This window comes from Palaemon carinicauda, chromosome 16, assembly GCF_036898095.1.
Source record: "Palaemon carinicauda isolate YSFRI2023 chromosome 16, ASM3689809v2, whole genome shotgun sequence".
In the NCBI taxonomy this organism is placed as follows: Eukaryota; Metazoa; Arthropoda; class Malacostraca; order Decapoda; family Palaemonidae; genus Palaemon; species Palaemon carinicauda.
In genome coordinates, this window is record NC_090740.1 from 83090090 (window position 1) to 83099469 (window position 9380).

The following is a 9380-nucleotide window of genomic DNA, read 5'->3' on the forward strand; positions in this document are numbered from 1 at the left end:
GTTTAACTCAGTATCTAGTCTTGTTTTTTCTTTTCCTAAATTCTTTATGGTTTTAATTTTATGATTGATTTCTATGGTCAGAAGTTTAAATTGCCATTTTCGGTACAGTTTAGAGTTAAGTAAATTACGTTTATACAGCTTAAAATATAAAAATTTGGGTAAGATTTCATAACTTTTACATGTTTTTAAAAATTTTAAGTCTGCTTCATTCTTCCTTAATTTAATTGCAGTTCTTTCCAGTTTTCTGAATAGTTGCAGTCCTTGACGGCCATATCTTGTTAAAATTATAGTTGATAGATGGGTTCCTCTTGGGAATCGCAATTTAAGTAGGAATAAAATAGTCAATGCTGCTATCATCATCTTTATTCGGGAGCTTTCGACATAACTTATGTCATCTTCAGCCTATCTGCAATTATCATATGTAAAATTAATAAAATTAATAAAATCATCCTAAGTACATAGTTAGGAAGATACACTTTCATGAATTAATCAACTAGTTCTAAAATCAACCAATCAAGGAACATAAAACCTTAAAAAAACTTATTACACACAACTATATAAAAGACTTAATAACTAATATACCTAGTCACCCGCAGGAGATGATGACCACCCATCCAGACCAGCAACCCACAGACCACACGGATCAATGGGTCACCGGTAACTGAACAGGTAAGCCCTCATTCAAGCTGGGTTTTGTCTTAAAAAATTTCAAAATTACGGACAGACATAGTAACGTTAGCCAGCTGAGAATCTTGGAGTCTTTATATATTTTTAAGACAAAACCCAGCTTGAATGAGGGCTTACCTGTTCAGTTACCGGTGACCCATTGATCCGTGTGGTCTGTGGGTTGCTGGTCTGGATGGGTGGTCATCATCTCCTGCGGGTGACTAGGTATATTAGTTATTAAGTCTTTTATATAGTTGTGTGTAATAAGTTTTTTTAAGGTTTTATGTTCCTTGATTGGTTGATTTTAGAACTAGTTGATTAATTCATGAAAGTGTATCTTCCTAACTATGTACTTAGGATGATTTTATTAATTTTATTAATTTTACATATGATAATTGCAGATAGGCTGAAGATGACATAAGTTATGTCGAAAGCTCCCGAATAAAGATGATGATAGCAGCATTGACTATTTTATTCCTACTTAAATTGCGATTCCCAAGAGGAACCCATCTATCAACTATATATATATATATATATATATATATATATATATTTATATATATATATATACTGTAAATATATATATATATATATATATATATTTATATATATATATATATATATATATCTATATATATATATTCATATATATATATATATATATATGTATATATATATATATATATATATATGTATATATATATATATATATATATAAATATATATATATATATATATATATTTATATATATATATATATATATATATATACATATATATATATATATATATATATCTATATCTATATATGCATAATTATATATATACATATATACACATATATATATATATATATATATATATATAATATATATATTTATATATATATACACAAAGAGAGAGAGAGAGAGAGAGAGAGAGAGAGAGAGAGAGAGAGAGAGCAGGTCTTTATTATAAAGGGGAGATGAGCTAGTTTAATACTGACTAGATATATGGGAACTTGTGTAAAAGAAAATTCCTTTGGGGTAAAATCGTCTCGAAGACGCAACCAGTATAATACTACTGTTATGATACGGGTGAAAGAGTCTCGGTCACTGAAAGATAAGAAGCTTGATCTACCACTGACCCAAAGAATTATTCCTTTTCCAGGGTTTGTTTATTTATTTATGTTTACTAGCATTTTTTTCAATATTTTAATACTCTGGATTCGTTGTGTGTGTCTGTTATGTCCTCACTCGTTGCAAATTCTGGGCGAATGATTTTGAATCTTTCCTTGGCTTGTGTGGCCCCTCTGTGATACCTGACATTAACTGATTCAAGATTTTATATATTATGGAGTGTTTCTTTGTTCTCATAATTATTATTGTTGTTGTTGTTGTTGTTGTTGTTTTTGCCATCATCATTGCTATTATTTTTATCATTATTGTTATTATGGTTTTAGTTATAGCCATGAATGTTTCCTGTTCCCATTTTGAGATTTGTGCATGTTGGTGTTATTGGATAGTGAAATAGAGATTTTATCAGGCTTTTATAGAGATTTTTTTCTTTTATTTTGATCCGAAAGTTTGAATCGTTTCAATGTCCCTTTTCTGTGCTTTGCCAGTTGGAGTTTTTGTTTAATATGGCAGCTTAGGCCAGTTATTTTAATAGAAAGACCAGACATTTTGACTTCGCTGTTAAATGGAATACTTATGTTGTTTACTGTTATTGGAGATGGTTTGGTTTGTGATACCGATAAGAGTTGGAACTTGTTGCTGTTTGTTTTTATTGTTCCCTTGTATACCTAATCATTTATTCTTGTAATCTCTCTTTCAGTTTTTATTTTGAATCAGTTTTTGGAATTTGTAGGATGCATTATTACTTTTGTAATGTCATCTGCATACGAATAGTTTATGGCATATTTGGGCGTGGTTGGCATATCTGCTGAATAGATCATAAAGTGTTGGGGATAGTATGGCCCGTTTTGGTACCACACTTTTTATATCTATTGTTTCACCCAGTTTCCCATCTGTGCTACATATTCTTACAGCTCTGTCTTTTATTTAGCTTGAAAAGAGTTTTTATATTATTCTTGGTAGTTCTAGTTGGGGTATCTTATATTTTAGGCCGTCATGTCACGCTTTATACAATACCTTAGAGATGTCTCGGCAGATTATATTGCATTAGTGTTTTTCATTTAGTAGGTTCCTGGCTATAGTTTTCATAAAATGCCATAAGGGCTATTTTACTACTTCTCTTTGGCCTGAAACCTTGTTGATGTTTGTACAAAATATTGTTACTTTCTAGAAATGTCCTTAGTCTTGTCTTTATGATTTTTCAAAAAATTTTCCGGGCACTTTTTTTTGGGGGGAGGGGGGGGGAGGAAGCAAGATAATTCCTTCTTCGTTTGGTTTTAGGTAATATTTAATTGAAAGTGTTGGTTCAATATATGTTGGAGTCTTCTCCATGAAACCACTGGTAATTTTGATAGCATTATTTTATTTGTGCCGCTTTTACCTGGTGTTTTGTGTTAAAATTATTTCACTGCTTTCAGTATCCCATGTATCTCAATGTTAGCTGTAAGGTAATTGTTTTCATTCAGTGTTTGCAGATCTTGATTTTTTTCTTCCCCTATTTTCTTGTACGAAGATGAGGACTTCTGTTTCTGTGTCCCTATCGAAATTTGCATTTTCTTGGTCTTTAATTTCGAATGTGCTTGACCATGTTTCAGTTAATAATTTGATTTGGTCTTCCATATCTAATATCTTAACACTATTTCTGTTGATTAAGTATGATATTTCTTTTTCTGGATTACCCAGTAATCTTTGTAGTTTTACCAGAATGTTTGTGGGTCTTTGTATGTTTGTTCCAGTTTGATTATCGCATTGTTCTAGTTATCTCTGTTTAATATACTGTATTCTTTAACTATTCCGTTTTGGATGTGGCTTATTAAGTTGTATGTTACCCTTACCCATCTATTTTTTTTTTTGTTTTTAGGTAATTTAATTGTTGGGTGAGTAGTTTCGGGTGCCGCTATCTGGGGTGTGTTTGTGGTAGGATACTCTCTTTAGTGTAGAAACTGTTTCTATTGTTTCTGAGGTTTACTACCCTTCCTCTCCTCTTGACTTCTGCCCTTATTCTTAGATGTGTGATGATCACCCAGAAGTACACATGTTATTTATTGTTTGATTTTCTTTCATTGGAAAAACTCAAGCAAAGTTATATATATTTCCAATAATTTTTATTCTTGTCACTTATTCAGTGCTATTTTTGTTCATGTTTTGTTTCCAAAGAGATGTTGAAAAAGATATATATTCGGCAATCAATGATTTTGAACCACCAACCAAAATTTTTCAACGATTAGGATACTTTATATTTCTATAAATGATGTGACACAATATAAGTTTTCCCTCATTACTTTATCATATATTGTGAAATCTATTCACTTCAGTTATACTGTAGATGGAAACATTATTCCATATTCCGGAGTAGCTACTTACCTGGATTTCTGGAATTGTTTTCATGAAGATGCTAGATTGTTATCCTTATATATATATATATATATACATATATATATATATATATATATATGTATATATATATATATATATATATGTATATATAGATATATATAAACATACATATATATATATATATATATATATGTATATATATATATATATATATATATGTATATATATATATATATATATATATATAAAAGATTTTGGGGAAGGAAAAAATCTATTTTTGGTTGAGGTAGCCATGTCGTCCTGATGGAAGTTCCTATTAGGTAGCTTTCTAAGGTATAAATGACTACAATGATATTCCCAGATTATTTTACCTTAAGGTGTCCAGAATTCTAACTCCTGGAGCGAATATCCCTTAATAATCTCACAGGGATATCGCATAATATCAGAGGATGTATTCATGACACGTCAAATAGGTATCTTTGCCCCGAACTGTATTATCGCTTCAAGGGGAATAGTGACAAGAATCTGAAACGAGAATGAAAAGAGAGCCGCTCATAGGGCATCTCTTCTATTCCGTTTCCAGTGTGTATCTGATAAAGGTGGTAATGGCCTCTTTATTCCTTGTAGCGATATACAAGGTGTTACAGATACTGTACTATAAGATGGGGTCAACAGACCCTTTTACAATAAAAGGAAGGGGGGTCCATCAGGACGATATGGCTACCTCACCCAAAAAGAGATTTTTCGCTTCGCTCAAAATCCGTTTTTCGGGCTCAGGCCATGTCGTCCTGATGGAAGTTTACCAGAGCATTTTTGTATCTGTGGAATCTTAATCAGTGCCGTACTCTCAAGAAAGTATTTTCCTGGTCCGTCTAGACCTAGACACCTATGATATTACCGTCATACATCATTATCAACTAAGCATGAAGAGTCGTACTAGACTCTGGAAAAAAGTATCGAGGAGTACATAAAAATTTATGGATGTCAAAATGACAAGCCTGTATAGTGGTCTCGCCTTATACAAGATAAGGCAAAGTTTGTATAAGAGTCACCAATATCAGAATGGATTTGTGTTGTGACATCTTCCCCAATGCGACCACTCTTAGAAACGACTTTTGCCTCTTTGCCACCAACCCATTAGGGTACCACGTCAACCCTTCCAAGGAAGGGTTAGAGTGAGTGGACTTATGCTTGAATCAGGGAACAGTCTCGAAAGACATACCATGATAAAAATATCCATATCTTAATGTTAATGCTCAGTACATTTCTAATAAAATAAGTGTGGGCGAAAAAGATGCAGGGTTCACTTTGAACTAGTTTAGTAAATATTTAATAAACGAACATATCAGATCACATTTATAAAATTTATAAAATGTGGATGATATGCGTAAAAGCATAAAGAAAAACAGTCAACAGAAAATATTGTTTCACTACTAGGAAACAGATTTGCCACTTCAATAGAATTAATAGTAATGATATAGTCTGTGTAATGTTTACATACACTAGCGTAAAAAACGCTAGGCACAAGTGTCCGTATTATGCTATAGATTACCGACGTCAATGGAATAGTTCGTAAGGACACTTTCGTGAACTATCGCTCAGCTTGTAGTAACATACAGTGATTACATGCGCACCCTCTTAATTAACCATCCCAAATTAATTACACTGTTCCTCGCAGACTTGAAACAGAAGGTTAAAGAATTCTACCTGCTGCTACCACAGATCTCATAAGTTGCTCCACTTGCTTTGCATAGTGCATAAAAGACGCCTTGGATGACTACCAGCCAGTGTGCAAACAAGGATGTTCAAAGTCCATATAATTAAAGAAATTTTATGGAAGAGGCAACTTTCCTCGCATCATGACTAACGGGTGTACTGTTTGGATCCGTTCTGCGAATAACACGGGTGAATTACGCCCTTAGTTATAGATAACTTTGAACCCAGGGTTTCTCTTTTGAACAGCTGTCCTCCTATAAAGTCTGAAGTTCTATGAAGATAGATCTTTAGGCACTCCACTGGACATAGAGATGCATCTTCCTCCAGAGGGCAGATTCTCTAGGGACCCCACCTGTTGGTGGGTAGCTTGTTCCTGGTAAGAAAAGTTGGGTCTGGAAATAGATTCAGTTCTCCCTCCAAGAACTGGACGTGGCCTTCCTCTCTAGAGAGAGCCATTATTCACTAACAGAAATATGACTTAAATTCAAAACCTTCTAAGAACATTCCTTATTGTTCATTATTTATACACATTGAGGAATCATAACTAATGACCAAGCAAATGGTCTTTGGAAGCGCTGAAGGGCTAGTTCATTAAGAATGTCGTTAGAAAGGTCAACCTGTAAGGCATATGGTATTTGACTTGTCAAGGCAGGCTTGAACAATAGAATTTTGTAGGCTGCTAAACCTTCCTCAGGAAGGTGAATGAAGAATGATAAATAGGAATCTGTCGGGATTTCTTTTGGTTTCTTCGCCCTGACAAAGGATAGCTATTTCTTCACTGAAGCCCCATAATGTCTTCTAGTTTCCTCCAAGAGTCTAAACCGACTTTTAAACACCGAATCTTTTTCTCATCGTTAAGGAGAGAAAATCATGAGATGTAGGTTCCGTGTTTCTGTGATGGAGCGAAGACAGTCGACTTCTGTACTCGCTGAGACAGGGATGGATCCGGTAGCGGTACGAATTTTAATCGTAGTTCCAATGCCAGAGGGAACCACACGCTATTTGGCCCCTTGTGAGCCACTATTGCAGTTTTTCCTTTGAAGGGTCTCAGCATATCGAGGACCTTCAAAAGGAGGTGTGTGGAGGGAACAGATAGTTACAGGACCATCTGATCCAGTCCAGGGACATAGCGTCCACTGCCTCCGCTAACGGATCTTCATAAGGGGACAAGTAACGAGATATTTTCTTGTCTTCCGTCACAAAGAGGTCTATCTGCAGCTCTGGGACTTGACTCAAGATAAAGGAGAACGATCCTCCGTCAAGGGACCATTCTGACTCTATAGGTGTAAACCTAGATAGAGCGTCCGCTGTCACATAGCGGAACTCTTTAATGTGAACTGCTGACAGGCGCTATTTCTTCGCAAGTTTGATGCGTATTTTCTCCAGACTCCTGTTGCATCCTTAAGCTGTGCTCTTAGTACTAGATCTGTTATCAAAGCAAACTGTAGAGAGCCCAGCACTCTCTCCTGCGCGTCTTGATACCCGTTTGACAGATCCAGCTATTTCTTTCCTCTTATTACTACGAATGGAATGCCGATGTGACACAAAATTCCAGTGGATTCCTAACCACCGAAATATTTGATCTGGAGAAAGACGAGACTTTTTGATGTTGATCTTGAATCCCAGATGTTCCAGGAACTGGATCACTATCTTAGAAGCTTGCATGCATTCTGTCCTGGATGCTGCCCACACCAGCCAGTCGTCCAAGTGGGCTACTACTTGAACCCCTTTTAGGTGTAATTGATGGACGGCTGTGTTCGCGAGCCTCATGAAATATTTGGGGCTATGTTTAGCCCGAAAGGCATGGTTCTGAAGGCGTAAAGTTATCAATGTACCTTGAAGCCTAGGTAGTGGGAGAGGTGACAATTAATTGGAACGTGCCAATAAGCGTCAAACAAGTCTATAGACGCAGCATATGCCCAGAATGACTATGAGTTTTTCTGAGTCCTCCTTTGGAACACAAAACAGCCTTCCTTGGAATTTGATGGAATTAAACTTCCGGATTACTCTTTTGACTAAGAGCTCCCGGACATATTCTTCCAGAGCGGGGATTGAATGTTGGAAGAATTGAGGAAATTGAGGTGGAGCACTGCTCCAGCTCCAAACTAGTCCATTCTTATTTAGTCTGTGGGCCCAGGAATCGAAGGTCCAGTGATCCCTAAAATACTGTAATCTCCCTCCTACTGGAAGTATCTAGTTCTGCTGTTCTGGACCTGAGGCCTTGCCTCCTTGACCGCGTCCTCCCCTGGATCCCCTTCCTCTTGAAGGGCGTCTAGAAGAACCTCTAGCTGTTCCTCTGGCTCTCGAACGAAAGGAAGAAGTCTGCCTTTCGGAGGCTGGGTTAAGAACTTGCGACTGTGTCGCCGTTTGTTGAGGTACCAGCTAGTACGTGGTTGGAGGTTGTGCCACTGTCTGAGGCACCGCGTTCACAGGAAGTTGTTGTTGATGTTGTTGTCGGTAGGGTTTAGCCGGCCGAGAGAATGGCCTAGGCCTTTTGTCTACTACCTCTTTAACCACTTCATTGGAAAAGAGGTCTTTACCCCAAATACGAGAGGAGATCAGTTTCCTCGGTTCGTGCCTCACCGCAACTGAGGAGAACACGAACTCTCTACAGGCTCTCCTAGCTTTAATAAAGCTATAGAAATCCTTCGTAACTGTGGCTATATGAGTTTTGGCCACATCCATGAACATGTCCTGGTTCTTGGGGTCACTTGCCATAGTTTCTAGTGTTGTTTGTAACGACATCGATGCCGCAAGTCTTTCCTTTTTTTCTTGCTCTCTACACAAGAGAACCTCCGACAGTTTTGGAAGCACCTCACTGAACTGGCGTTCAACAATATCAGCTTCCAGTTTACCGACTGAGAAGGTAAGTTGTACGTCCTTCCAGTCTTCTTGGTCCAAGGTCATGGTCAGAGATAACGGCTTGCACTCCTCCAAGGAGGGGCATGGTTTCCCTGCCTCCACCGCTTTTAAGGCAACCTTATATCCCTTTTCCAAGAAAGGAAAGGCTCGGGTAGGAGAGGCCACAGAGGAGGGAAGCTTCTTACTCAAGGTCGGCACCTTTGAGTTAATGAAGCCCCTCTCTTTCATCGAGCTCGTTAGTAACGTCTGAGCTTTACTATGGTAAAAAACTATGACTTCCAGCTCCGTCTCCTCCTTTATGGCTGGCTCCTTCCTAAGACGGGCATAGCAGTCCGGATAAAAATCTTTGTTGGGCCAAAATTCCACTTCTTCCAGGGAAATTGCTCCCCACTTTTCTGAGATCACGATCTCATTTAGCATTCCTAGCGGAGCTAAATAGATAATTATTAAAGCTTAACAAACCGGGAACGTTGCTCCAGTTAACTAAATGACCCATAAGAGTGAGCGATAGCATCCAAGATGCCACAGGTAGGCAACATCTCTTGTTTACGTTAAAATCACTTTTGATTTAATTTGAAACGGCAAGAGCTTACAATTATACATAATAAAGATAATACTCATTTTCCTAGAGGCAGAAGAGGCCAGAGAAGTCATCAAAATGTTGAAATAAATCCAAAAGAACGA